This window comes from Carettochelys insculpta, chromosome 9 (genome assembly GCF_033958435.1).
Source record: "Carettochelys insculpta isolate YL-2023 chromosome 9, ASM3395843v1, whole genome shotgun sequence".
Taxonomy (NCBI): Eukaryota; Metazoa; Chordata; order Testudines; family Carettochelyidae; genus Carettochelys; species Carettochelys insculpta.
The window spans coordinates 7398897-7423303 of record NC_134145.1 but is presented as its reverse complement, the minus strand read 5'-3'; the positions used below and the strand labels follow the sequence as shown (position 1 = coordinate 7423303).

The 24407-nt window shown below is 43.0% G+C and overlaps 1 protein-coding gene and 1 pseudogene across 2 annotated transcripts in view; both read left to right on the top strand.

Annotated features, from left to right (window-relative positions):
• The window catches only part of TRABD2B (TraB domain containing 2B), a 424669-nt gene that overhangs the window by 101359 nt on the left and 298903 nt on the right, over positions 1 to 24407 (top strand). The gene's annotated exons all lie outside the window — the stretch shown is intronic.
• Positions 9 to 9413, top strand: LOC142017886 (diablo IAP-binding mitochondrial protein-like; annotated as a pseudogene).

The following is a 24407-nucleotide window of genomic DNA, read 5'->3' as shown; positions in this document are numbered from 1 at the left end:
CAAGGACTATGGGGAATGAACAAAAAGAACTGGAAATACTAGTACACAAGCAAAATTGTGATGTAATTGTAGTAAAAATAGTTGGTAGGATAAATCTCATGGCTGGAACTCTGGTATGGATGGGTACAGGTTACTTAAGAAGGACAGGCAGAATGAAAAGGGAGGGGATGTTGCATTACACATAGAAATATCTACGTTCACTTTGAGATCCAGAAAGAGGTCAGAGGCACAGCAGTTAAGTCTCTTGTTAAAAACAAAAGGGTAAAATATAGGAGCCATGCCACGGCAGGGATGTAAAATAGACCAAATCAAGAGGAGGACATAGATATGGCCCTTATAGAAAAAGTAACGGTAATATTCAAAACAAAAGACCTGGTAATAGTGGGGGACTTTAACCACCTGCCATCTGTTGAAAAAGTAACATAGGAGAACACAACATTACCAATAAATTCTTGGAATATTATTGGAAACAACATTTTGGTTCAGTATGTAGAGGAAGCCTTTTAGACTTTATTCAGACCATCTGGGAAGAATTGGTAGCGATTCTGAAGCTGGCAGGAAATTTGGGTGAAAGGTATGAAATAGTAGATTTCTTGATTCTGAGATAAGGAAAGAAATAGAGGAACAGAATAAGGACAATGGACTTCAAAAACAAACTTTAACAGAACTAGGAAAGAAAAATTAAGAGGTAAAGGAGTTTAGGAGATTTAGCATGTTCTCAGAGAGACAATTTTAAAGGTACAACTATACCAAGGCAAAGGAAAGTTAGGAGGAAAGCTAAGAAGCTAATATGCATCTGTTAGTAGCTCTTTAATTACCTGAAAATCTAGATGGAATCCTACAAAATGTGGAAACATGGATGGATTGCTAAAGAGGATTACAAAAGAATAGCACAAGCATGTAGAGACAAAGTCAGAAAGGCCAAGGAAAATGAGTTACACTTAGCAAGGCAATAAGAAAAGGTTCTGTAAATACAGGAGCAAGACAAAGACAAAGGAAAGTGTAAGTCCACAACTTAGCCGGGAAGGAGAACTAATGACTGATGACACGTAGAAGGTTGAGGTGTTCAATGCCAATTTTGTTTGAGGCTTCACTAAACATGATAATGATGACCAGATGGACAAAGTCACCCGTATTAACAACAAGAGAGGAAAAATGCAAATCACCTTAGGGAAAGAACAGGTTAAACAATATTTACATAAGTTGCATGTATTCAACTGGTTAAGGTTTGATGAAATTTACACTGTGGTCCTTATGGAACTCAGAAAAGCAATCTCGGAACAGTCTTCTTTGAGAATTCATGAGGAACAGATGAGGTCCTAGAAGATGGGGAAAGCGCAAATCTAGTGCCTATCTTTATAAAAAGGAGAAGAGATTCAAAAAAAACTTAAACGCAAAAAGGACAAATTGTGGAATAACTAGTGAAGAGCTAATAAAGTTGGAATAAGTCAAGGGATTACATTGGATCACACATTATATATACATAAAAAGGATAGGAGACAGTCATTCTCCATGTCCGCTGAAAATAGGACAGCAAATTATGGGATTAATCTTCAGCAAGTAACACTGAGGTTAGATATTAGGAAAGACTTTCTTCTGTAAGTATATAGTTAAACTCTGGAATAGACCTCCAGAGGAAGTTGTGGAATGCTCCTCTTTTGTTGTTTTCTAAGAGCAGGTAGAACAAAGACAAGAAAGGGATAGTTTAGGTTTATGTGGGCCAGCCTCAGCACAGGGGCTAGTCTTGATGACTTCTTAAGGTCCTTTCCAGCCTCACATGTCTATTATTCTATGACCATGTGTCTCAAAGTTGGCTGTGGGCCCACATTGTGAAAGCTGGCATTGGTCACTGTCAGAAGACAGTATACTGGGTTAGGTGGAGTCTTGATCTGGCCCAGTATGGTAGTTTTATGCTCTTAAGTGAGGGATAGGAAGGAAGAGACTTTTTTTTCCCATGATTTGTAAAGAACAAATTGTTGAAATGAAAGGAGAAGGAGGTCAACACTTGTAGGCATGGAGGAGTCTACAGACCCCTTTATTACCATCACACATTTACCTCAGACCCCCAACACGCATTCTGAATGGCAATGATTTGGAACCAGTTACACCCTTTTATCTATCTGAGTATGTAAATTCACACATCTGTCACTAGTTCTGTAACACCCTTCTTCGGTAGCGTTAACTCCCATACGATGAATTTTAATACCTGGGTGATGAATATTATTTTACCCACCCCCTTTTACTGTTGACAGGATTTTCAGTTAGATCAGCACTTTTTTTTACATTATGTACTTCCAGAGTCAGCAGGGTACAGAGAGTACAGAAAAAGGGACCCTGAAAGTATTCTTACGGAGCAAGTGAGAACTGAACAAGAGAATACAAAGTGATACTGATAACAAAGGATGCATTCATCAAGTTACGGTCTTCAATGAACCATTTTGATGCAGCTACATGCTAATCTATTTGTCCAAGCCTCAAGCAAGAAGGAAAACATGTCTATAAACCAGCAAGGAAAAAGCCTGCCCTGGCCAGGGCTCCCAACCCCACTGTATTTACGCTTTCTCAGACCTCTATTAACTCTTAGATATCCCAACACTAATAAAGACTGTGAGATGTTACAGGAACTCTAGCTAATGAAAGCAGCATTAGTAAACAGGTAGATATTGGGCATAAAGCCAATGATTGGTACATCAATTTAGAGTACAGGAGTTTGCTAGAGCTATTACACACTGCATATTGCTCTCTTTGGGAAACCTTCAAAGGCAGAGTCTTTGCAGATGGACCAATGGGGATTTCGCCTGAGAATGGACTTCAGGATTTGTCTTAGTGCTTGTCTACGCTGCCATTTTACGGTGCTGCAGCTTTCTTGTTCAAGGATGTGAAAAAAACATCGTCCCTGAATGCAGCAAAATAGAGCACTATAAAGTCCCAGTGTAAATGGGTTCTCAGGGCTGTTAGCTCCTTCCTAGTTTACCTAGAGCACTGGGAGAAATCTGCCCCAGCACTGGGGCCGTGAGCACATGACCATATTAAAGCAAACCCTCAACAGCACTTTAAACTTAGAAGTGTAGCAGTGTGAGGCCTTCTTGTCAATTGGTTCACTCTTTGCTGAGGAGCGAAACCACTGTTCTTTAGATTGCGAGAGGAGTTGCCCAGGTTTGTGGATCAGCAATGTATGAATTAGCAAGGTTCCACTGCACTTAAATTTCTGCCCCCCGCACACCACATAGTACGTCTGCTTTAAATAGGAATATTACACTCTGCCAGAGGATATAAATGAGCTCAGTGCTGTTGCCTTTAGTCAAACTATGCCAGTTTACACCAGTGCATGTTCTTGCCTCTCTGCATTTAGGCTGGGCATGAGCAGAGATTTCAAACTGCCCTGAAGTGGTTTTTTTTTACTTTTTTTTTTTACATGATGACCTTGCCACAGCTTCTGCACGTTTTCCTGGAATTCATTGCACATTCAGTAGGGCGTGTAAATCAAAAAAGCACAGGCACATGGTGGAGGGGGCTGAGCAGGAGGAGTTATTGGATGCCCTCGTAAAAATTTAAAAGACTCAAATGTCAAACTGAAGCCCGTGAGGCCTTAAGACTTGAGTCTCAGGGCACTTTTACCTGCTGTTTCATCACATAAGCCTTTCACTGTTCATGAGCTGCAAACCCAAGATGATTATGACTTCCATTTCCCTGCAGTGTATTTAATTTCCCTTTAGTGTTGTCATCATACCCATGTCTGAACCACCTTTCATCTCCTCCTACCACTCATCATCCTTTCAGTTGCAGCCAGTGATGCATAGTCTTTTTAAATAGAGTGTTCCTTGTGGGCTCTTATATCAAAATCTGTTTAACCTCTTGTGCTTTCAAGCTTAAGGAGAAATCAATGTGCATTAGCAGCTTAATGTGTAACTGCACTCAACAGGAGAGCCGAGGAATCTACTTAGGGATACTGGAGTGTGCAGGAATAAAGAGCCGTCAGGACTAGCTGGCTGGCTTGTTCTCTCACTTCAGTGAATGAAAAGTTTGTACGCTGTCTCTGACCTGTTCCAGCAGAAAACATCCGTGCTGGGCCGGATGCAGAAGGCTGAGTGTGCTTGCTGTGTGTTGACTGGTAGAGGGTCTCAGAGGAGGACAAGCCAATGCAAATGAATCTGGCACATCATCTGCCATCTCGTAGGGTTGGTCCATTTCCTCATTCTTTACTGGGACTGTGAGTGATTATTTCAGATAAGGCTGTGGCCATGAAAGACTGCTTCAGTACGACTGTAAGGCTGGGATTGCTTCAGAGCATGATGTAAAACGTGTGATAGAGTGAGAAAAACTCTCATGCTCTCTCCGCGACACCAAAAGCATTTTCCCAGGGGCCCTTCCCCGTTAATCCCCATGGTTTTGTTTTGGGAGTTAAGTACTTCATCTTCAGTGCTGTCTTCTGCTTCTCCTCTGCCCCCCAATGGTCTATGTTTTTTTGTGTCTACTATAATACGAACATGGACCACATTCAGTGTGGCTTCTGCTGTGGTGTAATATAGCAGAACATGGGGACACAGATGCTCCAGAGATGATTTACCTGGCCTTCAGGGCACCACTGGGACTCACTTTGGGGTCAGTGAAGCAGCAGTAAAATAGTTGAACTAACTTCCTTTTAAGAATGCATTTTTCTGCTAAGAATAGCTTTGGGTTGCTGCTTTCAGGTTATGTGAAATAGAATGTCCTTGGCCTACTGCAGGACTGACATACTGCAGTGGGTTTAGCAGAGCAGTATGAAATTGTTAGTTTTCAACTTGGCTACCTACAAAAGTTTTCAGGGACAATATGAGGTGAAAACAAGGCAATCCCTCATCTCATGGGTGAGCTGCCTTCAGTGTCTCTTACTGGGCTTGTCCTAGCAGAAGCCACCTGCAGCAAGCTCCTGGGGGAGCAGTTTATACAATCTCTATGGAGTTGTGAATTCACCCATAGTATCAGAGCTGGCAAGTCCTTATGAACTCAGGAAATTCATGCTGCCTGAAAACAATAAAATAAAAATGTTGATAATTCTTTTTCCTAATATATTCTGCATATAACTTGCTGAGCAAAACACATCCTAACTACAAGGTAGTTAACGTTGTCTTCCAGTTGCCAAAGTAGAGACTATAATTTGATAACAGCCCTTTAAGAGAAGCGGCAAGTATGTGATAAACTCATCACCCTGCATCATGTACTTCCTAACACTATGCAGTGTCTATCATATAAGGGCTTTTTGTACATTTCCAGCTCCCTGATAGCTTCAAACAGCCCAGTTTTATTTATAACTTGCTAAAAATGATAATTTAGTAGGTTTCCATTATGAGTTTCAGAAAACCATCAGCATGGGTTGGCCTGCAGTGTTTCAAAGCAGTTCATTCATACAGGAAAGGGAGAAAAAATAATTCCACCTTTCTTCACGCTTCCCCATATTTGTACCCAAATCCAAAGATGTTTTTGAAAATTCTGGACATTTGGTGATTTTTTTGTTTTTGTTTTGTTTTCGCCAAGGAGTTTTTGCTTCCCCCTCATCTCTGACTTTAGCTTCTTCATTTGGACATGGATAAGAGCAGGAGTGCTGAAACATCCCGGAAAGGGCCAGTGCTCTGGTCCAATCAGAAGCTGAGAGCACTGGAAGTCTTGTGAGAGAGTCTGCTTTAGAAAAAATGACTCGTTGGTGCTTGCGTTTACAAACCCCACAGAAGGGTGGTTTGGATCTCGGCTCCAGTATATTCAAGACACCCCCATTTGTGGGAAAAGAAATGTTCTGCTCAAAATTTCCTGCTTTATCCTGCCTTTAATTCTTATCCAACCCAAATTGAATCTCTGAACTCTTTAAGATATCTCTGTCACTGACATGAATACTGTACATAAAACATAGCAGTGGGTTTTGCAGACAAACTAGCATGCTGAAGATGCTCATCATCTGTTGCAGGATTTCCAGCTTCTCTTTTATTTGACCAACATGGTTTTCCATTTAGCCACAGAAATACCACACACATATTGGCCAATTTCAAGTCCCATTTATGTTAAGAGTGAGCCTGGCCTATCTTTTCTACATATTGTTCTACAAATGAGTGATTCCTCTTGACTAAGCTCAGAATACCTCTGCAGTCCCTGGAAACCCCAGTGAGCTGCAGCTTAGTAATGGACTAGAGAGCCCAAGGTGGTGGGGATGGTTCTATATGGGATGTGAACCAGACTGAGTATCTTAACAAAATCTCATATAACTTCATTTCCAATTTGCACATGTAAACAAGTTAATAGCAGGCAGGAATCTTTTGCAAGCTACTTTAATTGGCATATCATTTTAGTAGGCAATTATCTTAATTGATACACAGGGCAGAAATACTGTGCTCTGGAAAGCTTCCAGCTCTCTTTTATTAGAGTATTAAGCCACAACATATGCAGGTTATATTGAAATAAAACTGTAGCTTTTCTTGCAGGAAATCTCTCTCCCTCTCTCTCTCTCGTATTGGAGACAGCTGTAAAATAGAAGAATATATGTATGCAGAAAAATGATCATAAAGACATATTGAATATAATTATCAATATAGTCTCTTAAATAATTTCAAATGATCCCTTCTAAGGGGCTTCTACAAGTTTTAACACTCTACTTTTGTGGAAATCATCTTTCAAGTCAGTCAGGGTGCAGATTAGATTCAGAGATTTAAAACCCCCATAGATCAAAAGCAGATGCTCTCAGAAGACATTTCAGCCTAGACAGGCCGTCTGGGGACAGTGTTACAACGGGAAAAGACAATTTATCATTAAAACATGAAAGCCTCCGTGCAATAATAACCAGATGTATATGAAAAAAAGGATGGGTGTCAGGGTATTGATTCATTTGTCTCCCCTTAGAAATCATCTTTATCCAAGACATACTATAAGAAAAACTGAAACATTTCACATTGTAAATCCTCCAAAATTGTCAAAGAAATTTTCATAATCTAAAATATTCTGGGTGTCCTAGGTAAACATAAGCAGCAACCAACTAAGGGACAGAGCCCATGGGTTAAAATAAAGAGAGAGGCAGTCTGGCAGGAGTAGTCCAATGTTTTCTCCTTTTTGATCAAGGTAAACGGAGACCCAGGGACAAGTGACATACCTGCTGCCAATGTGAGAGCCAGGTAGCAGACCCCAAAAATCCCGATTTCCCAATCCCCTGCTGTAACCACTAGAGAGCATTCACTCCACAGTAAAGCATACAGTACTGTCACACAGGAAATCTAGCTGCAGTTCCCCTGTGTGGAAAGCAGGTCATTCTCTTAATTCTGCAGTTTAGTTTTGGTTTATTTGTAATATTATGCAATACCAGGTGTACTAAATAGCCATATTTGTTATGAAATGATTGAAATGCATCAAAGCAATCCTTTTTCGATGGTCTTAAGCTGCAGCTGAAGAGTGTCTTGGGAAGGAGTGCATCTGAGCAGTTATAGCAGGCAACTTTTGTTTTTAAGTCTTGGCTCTGGTACCGAATAGTTCCCAGATCAGTCTACATGAGTCTCAGCTGATCCATATGTAAAATGAATGTAAAAACTCTTGCCTATCTCATGGGGTATCTATAAGATTTTATGGATGAGAAGGCAATGGGCACATACTTATGATTGCCTCTGGAATGCTGATTTCTTACTAAACTTTTTTTTTCTTTAGAGAATATTGATTAATTGAAACGTAAACTGCCTGTGGGAAAGGATCTGTTATGATGCATCACCAGTTTGGGGGCGGCGGCGGGGAGAGTGAAAGAAAGAAAGAAAGAAGAAAAGAAAGAAAGGGGACAAAAATGGATACAAATTGTCAAAATGGAACATTTCAATATTTTCAAAATGAAAAGGATTGTTTTCAATCTTTTGAAGTTTGGAAATGTAATTTATGTATACTAAAGGCATCCACAAAGGTTTGGCATAAAAGTCAAAGTCAAAGTGAAATATTTTCATAATTATTGAAACAAACCATTTTTATTAACCAGATCTGATTTTTGTTTAATTATTGGTTTATGAAAATTTTGTTCCAGTTGGGGATAGGACAAAACTAAAAATCTCAAACACTTGAAGGACTGGAAACCACTTTCTTTCCAGTGGTAATGCTGGTGCAAAGGGTATAGCAATGTGCCAAGTTGTACTTCATGCAGAGAGGTGTGATCAAGAACCTATGAGTTATGTTTAGAGGACAGATGCTGGACCAAGTGTACTAACTCTGCTGACAGGGCTTTTATCCCATAACATTTAACCAAGGGAGGGACTTTGTCTCCACTTCCTGTCCTGGGGCACTCACATACCCTTCCCCGGCCTCCAAACTGGCTCACACAAAGTCCAGGCAACCTTTATTATTTCCAAGAGTTTAGCGGCGGTTGCTTGCTTTTTATGCTCATCCCTCTTTGGTGTGTGGAGGTTCCTGCCCCTAGATTATTGGAAAGTGCTATTGGCCAATCTTGTGAGGAACGCAACTGTCTCAGTGCATGGTTGCGTAGCAACCAAAAGATCTCAGCAGGGATCAATGTATGTAACTGATTGTGATCCCTGATTGGTCAGAAGAGCCAACAAATCACCATTTAACCCCTGGATCTACAATGGCCCCTCAAAGCACTGCACACTTGCAGCAGCCCTAGACTTTCATCTGGTCCAGCTCTCACTCCTCCCCTTGTTTCCTCCAATCCAGCACTGCTCCCAAGGAGATGTGGCAGCTGTAAGGTGGGCCCAGGCCTCTTTGCCCTCCTCAGGCAAGGTTTTCCTGTTCTGGTTAATGCTAGGAGATGTTGTTTCACAGGGCTGAGTGGCCCATGGAGCAAAGTGGCGGGAGTGGATTTTGGAGTAGCCATCTGTGCAGTGCTACTGTCTGAGAAAAGATGTTTTGGTGAACTCCTTCCTTTGAACTGTGGGCCCTTCAGAGAAGCAATTACAGGATGTGAGTAGAAGAGAATGGAGCTATTGGAAAACACGAGCCCATTACTTTGTCATGAAGCCTTGATTAGAAGGGCAGTGTTTCTGGTAACAATCCTTTTATTCTTCTCTTGCAAAGAGCATATGCATTAATTGAAACATTAACAAACAAAGATAGGTCACACACTGTCAGGTCTACTAGGAATACGTGAATCATCTTGGGGAAAATTAATTCTAACGAGGTGAATGCCGAACTGAGGGGACTGCAGAGCAGCACGAATTCCTGAAGGTGATTGCCGTTGGATGATTGTTTTACATTTCTCAGAGATGGCAGAGGAAGCAGTCTGTCACTCAGATGTACATCAAGCATCTGCATCCGCTCGCAGCCACATTCAGCTGCTGAAAATGCAGGTCTGAGAGGTACAGAAGTGATCACAGACAGCAGAGACCATGTTAGCTGAAGCACAGACTGCATGGCTTGTTAACACACAAGTTGAGGAATCAGCACAGCCAGGCAGTATCCAGCCTTAATCCCTGCCTGCCTCCCTCTGACCTCCTGATTCCAAACTCCTTCCTCTAACCCACTGTCTTGTCTCCGCTTGGGCTCTGCCCTTGATTTTGCTATGACCACTAGGCCGGCCTCCCAGTCCAGCCCCTAGATGGCACTGCTTACACCTTGGTGTGTGACACAAATCTTGTCTTGTGGCTTTGGGGCAGGTGAGTGACCAGGACAGAGCTACTGTTTGATGTGGGATCACAAGGGGGTGATATGTTCCCTTTGTTTCTACACTCAGCAGCTCAGTCTTCAGCTGTGCTGAACAACGGCATATAGCGTCCCATAATCCTTAGCATTCCATACAGACTGTCTAGTATCCATGGCCAATGTAACAATAATACCCTGTCTTGTTTAGGGAATTACCAGTTATTAGGGGTTACGGGACACATAATCAGTAGAGCTAGGGTTCAGCGAGAGGGCTTCCCTGCCCTGCTGCCATGCGTGCGTTCTGCCCCCATGAAGACCTTAAGCATGTTGATAATGATGAGCCACAGGACCTGAAAACATACTGCACAAGATATCCCAGGGAGTAAAGGGGAAAGAACCATCTGTGTGGAGAAGGAAGGCCAGGATCGGCAGTACCCAGAACAAAGTGGAAGGGTGAGTGGCAGTGTTCCCTGTAAGCTGTGAGCTCGTGCAGCCTCTCAGGAGTGAGTCAAATGCCATCCTCTGATTAGCTGGGCGCCCGCAGCTGTTTTGTTGTTGTTTTTGTTTCTGTTGGTGGTGCACATTCGCACAGGATTCAGGGCACATAAAATTATTCCACACCGGGATGGAAACGTTTAGAGGGAATATTGTGAGAGGCGCTATGTGGGGGCAGTAAAAGACAGAGAAGGGGGCTGCATGACCAGAAATTACCCAACTAGGCCAGACCCACTGATCGGGGGGAAGGAGGGGGCAGTTGCCCCTGGGCACAGCATTTCAAAGGCCCTGGAACTCCAGCTGCCACAGTAGCAACGGCAAGCGCCAGAGCAACAGGTCCCTTTGAAGTGCTGCAGAGTGCTGTGCTGCTGCTCTGCATGTGGTGAGGCGGGCCCCAGGGTTGACTGCCCTAAGCCCCGCCCCATCCCTTGGCCCCACCCCTTCTGGTGGCAGAGAGTTGGGCTCCTCTCCCAGCTGCCCCATTGCAGCTGTCAGTGCTGCTGAGCTATGCCAAACATTCTAGACCTGCACCTATCTCTAGGATCCCCATAGAAATCAAAGCCCACCCCTGCTGGGCCATACTTAGCCAAAAAGCTTCAGCTACAACATTGAGTGAAGATGTCTGGTGGTTAGAAAAATTATCCTGTGAAAATACATACCGCCACTGCCAAGACTGTGGTGAGACTCCTCGAAGCTTGTCAGCTTAGGCGGGATCTAGATTTGTCTGTTAATTAGAAACTGTGGAAGCATGCAAGAAGACGATGCTGTCTGCTACGCCCGTGTATCAGGGTGGGGTGGGACAGGGGAAAAGTATATTATTATGTTAGGAAACTGACAGCTTTCCAGAGAATGGCTTCGGCTGGATGAAGAATTTCCGCTCTGGAAAAATTCAGTGATGTATATTTTTGCTTTCCTTTCCAGGTTCCTAGTGCTACATGTTTTGCTGCTTTCAGTCAAAATACTGAGTTCATTGTAATCCTATAGGTGCAATCCATTTGGGGAAGCCCGGGAGGGACATCTCTCTCTCTCTCTCTTTCTCCATTTTACTTCCTCACTTCTGTCTCTCCTCTGTGTAGATGCAGAACAGAGAAGTTCCCTCTTCTTGGTCCTCATATCCTTGTTTTTATAAAGGGCTGCCTGTGCAAGAGAGGTGTACTTTAGTGCATAGTTCCAGCAAAATCTGGCTGAGCTGTGGCAAAAGCCAGCAGGGAGTTATTTAAACATCTGGCAGGGACCTGGGTGGCAATAGGACAGTACCTAGGGTTACCATATTTGAACATTCAAACAAGGAGACACCCCAACAGGGAGTGTACATGTATCAGTATTTACCAACTCATGCTAGTATTAATGCTGGAAAGGGTTTATTTCCAGTTTCAGAAGATTTGGGGGTGAAAAAGTTTTGAAATTGTCAAAATGTGCTCTGTTGAAATTTTCAAAACAAAAGACTGTGGCTTTTTTGTGCAAAACAACCTTTGAGTTAGAGCTTTTAAATAATTTATTGAAAAATGTAGAAAAAGGCAAAAGGTTGAAATATAATTGAAATATCTCATAATTTTTGGAAATGATGTGTTTCATCAGTCCTACATAAATATTTTATTTATTTACTGCATTTTCCAGTCTGAGAAAAATTTCAAGATTTCCAATCTTCAGCGTCATTCAAAAAAAGGAAAATATCCTGAAAATTCCTATGGAATAGGAAAACCACTGCCCAGCTCTACTTGTAAAGCTGAATAAACTCTTAGGCAATGGCTACACTCTAGTTGCTATTTTGGGATACATTTGTATCCCAAAATAACAACTCTGCAGGTAAACATTGTGCTGGAAACAGTGTTGCTATTTTGAGCGTGGTATTGCCATTCTGGCACCCCTTGTCTTAGGAGGGATAGCAAAAACTTTGAAATAGCCACTTATTTCAAATTTTGGTGCTGTGTGGATGTCGCCAAGGTTGATATAAGTTAACGCAAGTTGCACAATGCAAATTGCATAAGTTATTTCAAGTTAGGGCTACAGTGTAACCCTAGGTTTATTAATCTGTCTTAGGTATGTCTAGTGAGCCCATCACCCTGGTGTGTGAGTGCCCAATAGGTCTGAGTTTTAAAAAGCAGAGCTACACTTTCTCATATATTCTTATAAGCACATTCATGGTCGCTTAGTTTTGTGTGTCTGATTGCTATAATTGTGAATGAAAATGGCTAGTTAAATGCCTAGTTAGGTATTAGCATGCACAAATATCCAAACTGTCCATGCAGCTTGGGCAAATAAATGTGTAAACCTCAGTACACCCCTATGTGTAAAAAAAATTCATGTGAATCCTAGGCCTGTATTTTTGACACTCAGTGCATAAAGCACATAAAATAAACCCGTTTTTATAGGCCCTTGAATGCTGTTCAGTGAAAGGTTTCAGTTTGGAAAACAAAAACACACAATATACTGGAAATGTGAGACGACGTTCATATCCGGAATGTAAAATACTCTAGAGTCTTATGAGTCTAGGCTTAAATTTTGGTATTTATTTAATTTTAGCCTCTAGCCCTGATTCATCCTTCCATGGAAGGTGCTTTTAAGACTCAGACTTCCACTGGAAAGTTATGTACCAGGCAGGTTCCACTCAATGAAACAGATCCATCAAAACACCTTGTGGAAACATGTTTAGTAACCAAGAATTTTCCTCCTCTCCGGATGAACAAATAGTGTAGTTCAATCCGATTCCAGACCGGCTCATTTCTGACGTGCAGTGCTGAGTTTTGGTCCATGGTCATCAAGGTTTGCTGTTTCAAAACACAGATTTGCCAGTTCAGAACTATTGTGTCTTTGTGATACTATACTAGGTTTCAGGGAAGCCAACAGCCCTGCTGAGTGTCTGGACGAGAAGGGTGAGATGGGGAGGGATTCAATGCTCCAGCATGTGGGTGGCGGGGAACGTTCAGGCAGGAGCGGAGGGATCGGAGCAGCGATCACTTGGTACTGTCTGGAATGTGCCACTCTGCCCTTGTCTCCCCCACACCCTTAAAGCTATCAGGAACACACTATGCAGGGCTCCAGTGGTGATTTAAAGGGATGGAGCCCCTTAGAATTGCCAGTCACTGTAGCAGTTGCCCCTTTTGCCCTCCACCCATGTTGTTGAGACCCCTGGGTTTAGATGCATGATTACCTCCCACTCATGAAAAATTCCCAGATCTCTGCTCACAGTCCCTTGCCTGGAGCTGTGCATGAAGGGTCCAGGCTGCTGCCAACCCTGCATTTGGGGCTCAGTTCCTGGCTGCCACCAGCCCTGTACGCAGGGTTCACATCACAGCTTTGCACCTGGAGTCCACACACTTAAGCCATGTCTACACGTGCATGCTACTTCGAAGTAGCGGCACTACCTTCGAAATAGCGCCCGTCACGGCTACACGCGCCGGGCGCTATTTCGATGTTAACTTCGATGTTAGGCGGCGAGACGTCGAAGTCACTAACCCCATGAGGGGATAGGAATAGCGCCCTACTTCGACGTTCAACGTCGAAGTAGGGACCGTGTAGTCGTTGCGCGTCCCGCAACTTCGAAATAGCGGGGTCCGCCATGGCGGCCATCAGCTGAGGGGTTGAGAGACGCTCTCTCTCCAGCCCCTGTGGGGCTCTATGGTCACCGTGGGCAGCAGCCCTTAGCCCAGGGCTTCTGGCTGCTGCTGCGGCAGCTGGGGATCCATGCTGCAGGCACAGGGTCTGCAACCAGTTGTCAGCTCTGTGTATCTTGTGTTGTTTAGTGCAACTGTGTCTGGGAGGGGCCCTTTAAGGGAGCGGCTTGCTGTTGAGTCCGCCCTGTGACCCTGTCTGCAGCTGTGCCTGGCACCCTTATTTCAATGTGTGCTACTTTGGCGTGTAGATGTTCCCTCGCAGCGCCTATTTCGATGTGGTGCTGCCCAACGTCGAAGTTGAACATCGACGTTGTGAGCCCTGGAGGATGTGTAGACATTACTCATCGAAATAGCCTATTTCGATGTTGCTACATCGAAATAAGCTATTTCGATGTAGGCTTCACGTGTAGACGTAGCCTTAGTTTCCTGTTTGCATTTTCCATGCACCTTTCTAGAGCCACAGCCCCACTGCTGGCCTATCGGGTGGGGAAGGAGGACAGGAGTGAGGCCTGGGGTGAGGATCAATGGCTTTCAGCACCCTCACTGTAAAAAAAAATTCCAGCACCTCTGGATACTTTTCTCTTTAAGTCTCTAGCCTAGAGCCCTCGTGTCAGTTCATAGCTTTGCCACAGACTCCTCATGTGACCTTGACCACATCACTTAACTGTCTCAAATGCCAACAGTAAAGTGAGGATAATAGTACTTCCTTTCCTTCTGTAGTACATTTAGACTGCACGCTTATCAGTGCTGGGCCCACTTCTTACAACATTGAGCACAATGAGGCCTTAATCTATGTAGGCATTACTAAAATATCAATTATAACAACAGCACTAGAAAATGCTGATTCTGTTTCTCCTGCCGCTACCCTTTCATTCCCTACAAACTCTTTTAAATCTCACTGGGAATATCGCTGTGTTTATTGTATTCATTCTGGGTGAGACACTTATTTTTCAGAATCTTTCTTTTCCCACTCTCTTAACTGTAAAGCCCTGGGTGATTTCAGGGGCAACATAAAATAAATGTGTTCTGCTGATAAATGTGCATAAGGGTTCGAGACTACTCCAGTGAATAAACAGGATTTCCCAAAGCCAACTGATGCATGAGAGTGGTCTTTGATTAAATAGTCTAAGTGCTGTATGCTACTGGTGCATGAAAGTGTTATTTATCAGCCAGAAACTTGTGCTGGAAATGAACATAATTCATTGAGCCTTAACTGGAGACCACTTGAGCTTTCCTCTCATCATACCACTTTGTGGAGAGAAACTTAATGGAAGTTAGAGTAAAGCCAGACAGAGCAGGGGACTGTTAGTTGCAGAGATCTGGGAAAAAATTTCATCTGAAATATTCTTCTGTAGAAAACAGAGAATCAGCAGCAGCAACATGTTTTGCAAATTTGTGTCAATTCTGTGAATTGCTTGTTCTGGTGTAAGTGCTAAACCAAAGCCAAACAAAGAAAAAGAAAGTTTTGTTTCAGAATTTTCAAAATAAAACATTTCCATATTCTGGGTTGAGACAACCTTTGATTCCGAAATGGTTTTTGACTTTGATTAGTATCATCAAATAGATTGCAAAATTATCAGTATTAAAATAAAACTTTTCCATCTTGTCAAAGCAAAATGTTTGTTTTTTTCAACTGGAAGGGAATTTTTCAGACAATTTTCAAAATTGCCAGTGTCCTGGAAAATCTGGTATTCACCGAACTGTTGTCCTGGAGTCTGCTCTGAGTTTGGTCTACACTACAAAGAGAAACCGAAGATGCTGAGTCCCAAAGCCCATGGCTCAGGCTGTCGGATTAAAGACAGTATCATAACTGTACCCATTTAGGGCTTTGAAACCCAAAACAGAGGAATCATCTCAGAGCCCAAGGGTGAGATATCTACACTCCTATTTTGTCCTTACAATCCTAGCCCTGTGACTTGACTTAAACCCTTGTACTCTGGCAGGAGCACACGTTATCTACAAGTCTCCTCCACTTCACTCTGTGTTGGGACAAAACTTGTAAATGACTCCAGGAGTACCCCAGTTGTTGTCCTTCAGTCCCGAAAGATCTTCTCCACATTGTCTGTGGTCTTCCTCTTTTGTGTTCTTTTCCTTGCGGGTTCCATCTGAGAGCTTGACGGACTATCCTGGATGACAGTTTTCTGAGAGTGTGGCCTAGCCATCCCCACTTTCTTCTCTTGAACATCAAGTGGTTCTTGTCCTGTTCTGTTCCACTGTGTTCATTCCCTCTGAAGCATTTGGCACTGGCTGCTGTGAGGAGACAGGATACTGGGATAGATGGATCATTGGTCTGACCCAGTCTGGACATTGTTTTCTTCTGCTCCAGCAAATGAGAATGAGATAATTACTTGCTCCAACAAGTTTATCTGTCATTTCTGCAAGCATGAGCTGGGGATGGAAAATGAGCCTGCTCTTGGCTCCAATAGGGAAGGTGTATTTCACAATGCTACAAAAATGGTTAGGGAGTGGCATTGCTAGCAAGAGCTTTTTCATCAGTCTGCTTTGATAAAATTCTCGGAGGCTTTGCTGAGATAACTAGGGGCTCTGTTTGCTAAAACTGGTGCTGATCCCCATGTCGTGAGTTCACTAGTAAAACAGTAAGGAAGTTGGGCCAAACCTATCCCAGCTGAAAATGAACGGTGTGACACCAGAAAGGAATCTGTTCCACTGTATACCATTCTCAGTATAAATCAGGGTCAGGAATCAGTTTACTCTTTTCCCAGTAGTCTCAAAACCTCAAAACCACGGTGATTAGTTTCCCTCTCACCCACTTTGCACATCAAGCTGAACACCAAGAACACAAACCAAAAGAATTTCCACCCTTTCTTCGTGTATTCACACACGTGTGCAGGCACACAAACACACATACATGAGAAATAACTTAATTATCTAATATTCAATCTAAACTACCTGGCCAAACCAAACAACTTTAAAGAGACAGTGAAGGAAAGGCAGGTGTTTTTGGCAAGGGAGGTGAATATGTGTATTGGGATTTGTAGCAAAGTGTAGGTGCAGTCGTGGGTCTTTTTCAAACCATTTGCCTAACTACACAGAGCACAAGCTGTTCCAGGACTGTAGTCTGGCTGCCCCAGGGTCACAGCATAGCCAAAGAATCATAGGCTGTGTCTACATTAGCACAAATCTTCGAAATGGCCATGCAAGTGGCCATTTCAAAGATTACTAATGAGGCGCTGAATTGAATATTCAGCACCTTATTAGCATGCCACTGGCTGCAGCACTTCAAAAATTGCTGCTTTCCGTTGCTGCGTGGCTCGTCCAGACAGGGGTCCTTTTCAAAAGGACACGGCCAACTTCGAAATCCTTTTATAAGGGGATTTTGAAGTTGGCGGGGTCCTTTTGAAAAGGACCTCTGTCTGGACGAGCCACGCAGCAGCGAAAAGCAGCAACTTTGAAGTGCCGCAGCCGGCGGCATGCTAATGAGGTGCTGAATATTCAATTCAACGCCTCATTAGTAATCTTTGAAATGGCCATTTGTGTGGCCATTTTGAAGATTTGTTTCAGTGTAGACAAAGCCATAGAAACATAGGACTGGACAGGACTGCAATATATCATCTATTCCGTTTCCCTATGCTGAAGAACAAAGTACTATAGAATCACAGAACATTAGATTGGAAGGGACCTTGAGAGGTCATCAAATCCAGTCCCCTGCCCTCATGGCAGGACCAAGCACCATCTAGACCATCGCCGGTAGATGTCTGTCTAACCTGCTCTTAAATATCTCCAGTGATGGAGATTCCACAACCTCCCTAGGCAATTTATTCCAGTGTTTAACCACCCTGACAGTTAGGAATTTTTCCCGAATGTCCAACCTAACCCTCCCTTGCTGCAGTTTAAGCCCATTGCTTCTTGTTCTATCCTCAGAGGCCAAGGAGAACAATTTTTCTCCCTCTTCCTTGTTCGGTACTTAAAAAACGGCTATTGTGTCTCCTCTCAGTCTTGTCTTTTCCAAACTAAACAAGCCCACTTCTTTCAGTCTTCCCTCATAGCTCATGATCTCCAGACCTTTTATCTAGACCATCCCCACCAGCTGTTTCTCCCACCCACGCTTATAAACCTCCAATGATGGTGATGTCACAGCCTCTGTAGATAGGCTTTTTTTTTTCTTCTATGCTCAACTACCTTATATTTTGGAAGTTTTTCCCAATGTCTAACCTAACGCTTCCGAGCTGCAATTTAAACAACTTGATCGCCCTCCATTTTTTCCCAACCTTTTACATATCTGTTACCATATCCATTGTTCCCTGTAAGCTGAGCACTTGAATGGCTGCCCAGGAGAGACTCAGTTGCTGCCCAGATGATTAGCAGAGTACGCACAGCCAGCAAGCATGTATGTCTACTGCTGGTGCAGAGCTACACATGCCTTTTACACCTAAGAAAATGTATTCCACCCAAGGTGGATAAAGAGGCAATGCTGACTGTGTCCATCACAGTCTGCTCTTCTCCACATTAAATTAACTCAATTAATTCTATCTTCCTTCACAGCCCATGTTTTTGAGACCTCAGATCACTTCTTTGTTCTTCTGTAGACTTTCTCCAGTTTGTCCACATCTCTCCCAAACTGTGGTGCCCAGTACTGGACACACTACTCCAGCAAAGGCTTTATCTGTGGAAGAATTTCTTCTCACATCTTGTTTACACCACGCTTGCTAATACATCCAAAAATGATATTTTTTTGCAACAGTATTACCCTATTCACTCATATTTTGTTTGTGATTCAGTATAATCCTTTTCCACGCTACTCTTCCTATGCCTTTGTCTTCATTCTTGATAGGGCAGTGGGATTTGGAGTGATGCAAAACAAAATGGGGATGCATGGGTGAATGAATGCCTACCACAGCTCACGAAGAACTCCCATACTTCTCGGGCTGGACAGCTGATGTTTCATTGTAGTATCACCCTCCCACCACTAGGGGAGCACTCTACCGTCCTGGAAAGGAAAGAAAACTCTTCCTCTGTTATGGTGTGCAATTTTAGTACATTGGGTTATGATTTTGGGGGGCTGTGGTGTGCTTGTTAGGTTATAACTGGCCGCCTTGCTTTGATGGCTGTGTTGGAATGGAAAGGCTGAGTGCTTGGGCTGTGCTGTTGGAAAGAGGCTGAGTGGTTAATCTGGTTGAGGGAAGGGCAAAGAGGTTGAATGAGGTCAGGAAAACTCTTGGTGGCAGGGAAGTAAGCTGCAGTAAGTTGCAAGGGATTGTATGTAGCTGGAATGGGGCCAGGGTGGATGATGGGCCCGTGAACTGAGGGACCATGGGGAATGGGGCTGGGGTTCTCTCCCCTGTGCAGAAATGCATATGAGGTACATGGTAGAGCTCCACCCAGGTGGGCCTTACATGTTCTTGATTCAGTGCATGAAAACCCTCTGCTCTCTCTTCTAAGCCACACAGGCCAGTTTGGATCAGCCCCTGCATGAGGGTCATAGGGCTGTGTCTGTGCAGCAAAGTTATTTGGAATAATGGCCGCTATTCTGAAATAACTTTGCGAGTGTCTACACAGCAAAGCCGCTATATTGAAATAATTTCAAAATAGCAGACAGCTTATTTTGAATTCTGTAAACCTCATTCTACAAGAAATAATGCTTATTTTGGAATAAGGGCTGAATAGATGGGAAAGGGAGTAGCTATTTCAAAACAAGCTATTCCATCAAAACAAAAAGCAGTCAAGTAGCACTTTAAAGACTAGCAAAATAGTTTATTAGGTGAGCTTTCATGGGACAGACCCACTTCTTCAGACTGAAGAAGTGGGTCTGTCCCACGAAAGCTCACCTAATAAACTATTTTGCTAGTCTTTAAAGTGCTACTTGACTGCTTTTTGTTTTGATAGTGTATGGACTAGCACGGCTTCCTCTCTGTTACTATTCAACAAGCTATTCCAGAATAACTTATTCCAAAACAACTCTGCTGTGTAGATATAGCCTATTTTGAGAGAGAGCCCTTGGAAACAGTCTAATCTAAAATAGGCTCCATTGTGTGTGGCATGCTATTTGGGAGTAAGTGTTGCTTATTTTGTGGCTTTCCTGTAGTGTGGGTGCGTTATTCTGGAATACTTTATTTTAGAATAACTCCAGAATAAGCTGTGCTGGAATAACTCTGTAGTGTAGACATGTCCTAGCAAAGCAGGATGTAGCTGTTGGGCTTAGGGACAAGCTCTGCTCTAACATACAAGAACATGGACCTTTGTACACAACTATTCCAATACAAAAGACAGGATGACTCACTGGGTGAGGGCCATTAACTGGGACTCAGGAGCTCTGGGTTCTATTCCCAGCTCTGGCACAGGCTCCTGGTGGGCAGATCACTCACTGGGTGTCAGTTCTGTAAAGTGGGGCTACCTGAGATGCTTCCCTTTTTCTCCTCTCTGTGTTCAGTTTGTACCTTCTTTTGGACAGGCCCTGCCTATATTGAGGGGTTCCTGTAGTGCCTTAAGCAATGGTGTCCTGCTTGGGGTTGGGATCTCGGAAACTACCATAATACAAATCACTATCACATACCACCGGGGTGGGGTAGAGTGGGGTGGGGTCGGGGGGGTGTACCTTGCCAGGCCCCTGGGCAAGGAGGCAGTGGGAGGGGGCTGCTCCAAGCCACCAGAAGGGGCAGTGGGCCTGCTCACCACACCTTTTCAAGAGATCACTAGTCACATAGTCGTTGTGCTTGTCCTCTAAACTCCCTAGTGCCATCGACCAAGCCATGCCACAGGTTTCTATTGCCTTGAATAGGTCCTCGCTTATTGGGGAGTGAAAAGAAAAGCAAATCTGGGCTATTTTTGAAATATCCATTCAGTTTTTTCCAGTGTAGTTTACAGTCACTGTCGCGAATGTTAACAAAAACATTCATGTCAGCGGTATTTCCCTGCTGAGCCCCAAAGGAAACATTATTGGAAGGGCAAGAGACTGCTGCTTTATTTTATGTTGCCAATTATCCTGTTTGTGTAACTCAACGGACACCACGGCAGGCCCAAATTCCAGAATGGATCAGTCTCCGAGCCTGTGTTTGACTTCACGGGCAAGAAGCCATAGTTCCACAAGGCGGTGGCAACTGATACTCCAATTGGTCTTCTGGGTTGGGGGCTATCCATCAATGTCTTCAGGCCTGTTTTCCGTAATGGAACCACGGTGAATGAAAATATAGAAAACTGCCTTCTGAGAAGCTGACTGATCGCTGCTTGGAAGGGAAGGTGGGCGATAAATTCTGTTGGGTAAAATAAGCCCACCCCAGGAAGAATGGCTTCAAATGCTTTAATATGTTCATACCTCAAAAGACTGTCCCTTACCTGGATCCAAACCCAGCCCCACTGCTGTGGGAATCCTTTTTGTGAAACTCCAACTGAGGCCTTGGCGCGGTGTTGTCTCAGCTGTAGTATATAAACTGCTGGTGAGGAGGAAACCACCCATGAGTGTGCTATTTCCTGCCCCGTGTGCTGCAGTTTTTTTTTCTTTTAAGAAAACAAGCTGACTTCTTCCAAAACTTGATTTCTGTGCTCAGAATAACTTTTCTGCCAAGTTTACCTGATACAGCTTTCAGTCAAGTCAGTGCAAGAACGCCCATAGATTTCAAGAGAGGTTGAGGCCTAAGGAATGCTTTTTTGAGAAATATTTCTGGTAGTTAGTGGCCTCACCAAATGTACTGAAAGCTAATTGTTCACAGGCATGTGGATTATTATTAAATTCTTGACTCTGATACCTCTCTTTTTGCATGGTGGTGGCATCTTGTTGGCTTTTGGTTTTCCCTACAGAGACAAAGGGAAGAAGAAGGAAGAAGGGGCCTCTGGAAGAAGGACTTCCTTCTGGAAGACCCCCTGGGGGCCGGGCTTCTAAATGGCATCTTGGAGTCCAGAAGAACGTCTTCCAGACTCCAAATCACATTACCTTATGCTAATGAGACACGGGGAATTTGCATCCACACCTCATTAGCATATTTCGGGCCATTTGTTAGCATGCCACTTTTGCATGTGTAGATACGGCCAAAAAGGGAAAACCTCAGACAACGTGGAAAAGATCTGCTGAAACTGAAGGACAGCAACTGAGGTCCTCCTGCAGTCAGCTAGATGTTTTGTCCCGAGACAGAGTGGAGGAGACTTGTTGATGACCTACGCTCCACCATAGGTTTGTTTCAAAATAAGCTATTTCAGAGTAGCTCTTCCGGAATAGCTAATTTCAAAATAAGGCTGCTCTGTAGACATACCCTTTGAAACCAAGTTATGACATCTGTTGTCACTGAGAAGTACCTTAGTCCACATGTGGACCCATGGAAGTCAATGGGAGAAAGGAGAATGATCTCATGGTTAAGACTTTAGACTGAAACTCAGGAGTCAGTTTCTCTTAACAGTTTGTGGCAAGGTAAGAATGATTTGGAACACTTCCCTGACAAGCTGATAGACTTGCATGTTCAACGCTGTCAGTGTTTCTTCATTGAAGATTTTTAGCAAAGACTTTGTTCCTTTTTACTAAAGCTGTTTAAAAAAAAAAGCTATTTTTGTTCCCAACAGGTTTCTTTTTTCCCACCAAATTGAAATGTCAATGTTTTTAAAATTCAACTTTTTTCCCAGTTGTTGTGATCTGAAAAATTTTAATCAGTTCTGTTGTTCAGAGAGTTTCTCTTTCCTGAACTTGACTGACTTCATCTTGGGCCCCACACCTATTCTGTTGCCATTCTCCTCTTTCTTTCTACCCAGATCCCTCCTTCCTTTTTATATAGACAGTCAGCCTTTCTTTTCAGTCAATCATATTCCTTTACCAGCTGTTTATCACCATGTTAGCATTTTGCTACTGCATTTTACTTCACTTCAGTTTGCTCCTTAAAGGGGTAAGGAGAGAGTTCTTACCTAGGCAATATGTTTTACTTCATTATTCAAATGTGGTTCAGATTGTTGTGATGACCAGATAAATCCTAAAGAGAATATTTTTTGTGGCTTGAAACATAATTGTGGAATGTTTTGAAGGTTACCTGGTAGGCAATTATTCTACAGAGCTTGTCTAGTCCATAATTGGTTGGATACTAGGAAAAACTATTTCACTAGGAAGGCAATGAAGCACTGGGATGGCTTGGTTCAGGAGATGGCTGAATCTGCATCCTTAGAGGCTTTCAAGGACAGGTTTGACGAAGCCCTGGCTGGGATGATTTAGTTGGGGTTGTTCCAGCTTCAAGCAGGAGGTTGCCTAGATGAGCTCCCAATGTCTCTTCCATGCCTAATCTTTGTTTCTGTGATGATATGGCAGATTATGTCCACATCTACTGCCCCGATGCTATTGGCTCCATGTGAGTCCAAATCCAGAAGCATTCCTCACCAACAGATTCCTGATGGCTCTCTCACTGCAAAAGTTTATTTTGAGGCTTGTACAGGCCACCTGTATTCTGTGCCAGGATTTGAAGTCTTCTTTATGGTCCCTCTCTTTGAGATCTGTAGAAGAGCACTGGAAAGCTTAAGTGGTATGGAAAACCTTGCTTTAGCCTTCTGCCTCTGGGTAGATTTTACACTGAATACACCCCGAGCAGCACCCACAGTGCACATATAAACAACTTTTACAAATAACTACTATATTCTCTGACCAAAGCAGCGACTAAAGTGTGATGTTCGTAGTGTCTGATAGTTGACCAGCCATGGGAGTGAAACTTCAGCAATCTGTTTCATGAATCTTCAGTTGTTTCGTCTTTGCTCTTTCAAATTTGCATGTGTTTTTGCTATTGAGCTAATATTCTGTTCTGACAAAGCTCTTCCAGTCTGTAAGGTGGAGGAGGGGGAGATGGGGAGCGAACGCGTGGCTTTTTTAATTCAATTTAATTTTAATTTTTTTAATGGCTGGGAATCAAGTTGCTCTTTGTGTAGCTGGCAAGCAACAGGGCTGAGACATGCTAAGAAAAACCTATATCCCATTGGAACGCTTGGCTTTCTTTCCAAAGCTGTGGCAGGACATCCTGATGCTATGAAATTACATGGAAACCAAAATCACTAGCAAAAAAGGTCTCCTCTCTGTCAGGATTGGGAGCTTTATTGTTGGACTGCACTTGATAAGTTAGTGCATCACTAGAAGTTTTATTAAGATGAAAACTAACTACAACTTTTTACGGCTTGGTGGGATTTGCTATGAAAAATGACAAGCTCTGAAAAACTTTGAATAATAGGCAATTTACATCTATTAACTCACCTCACATGACCCACAGGTACTGTGCTTGCTCTAACAACAGAAACATCTGGCTCTTCTGCTGTCCTTATTAAATAATCCCAGGGATACAGGGATTAAAAATAAAAGGAGAATTGAGGGGGAAGAAAAGCAAAAATGAATGCATTTGCAGCAATAGGCAATGAATAATTCATATTCTGTCATCCAAATTGCACTAAAAGATCTTTTAATGAGAGTGAGAGTGCATGGGCCAGCTGTTTTGCAGATGACCAGCAATTTGGAACATGCTACTTAGAAAAAGATTTAATTAAGATTTAATTTTGTTAATGCACTCCGCTTTTCTTATGTTTTAGCACACATGGCTCGCATAGAAACCAACAATAATAATCATTAATAACAAGATCAACCTTGATAGTCTATGTATACAGAGTCTTATTCAAAGCTCACTGACGTCTGTGGGAGACTTTCAAGTGATTTCATCGAGTACTGAAGTTGGCCCATAGAGAGCCTTTGATCAAACAAAAATAGCAGTTTGTTTTTACAATATTCCTGTTTCAGGGTTAGTATCTATTGCA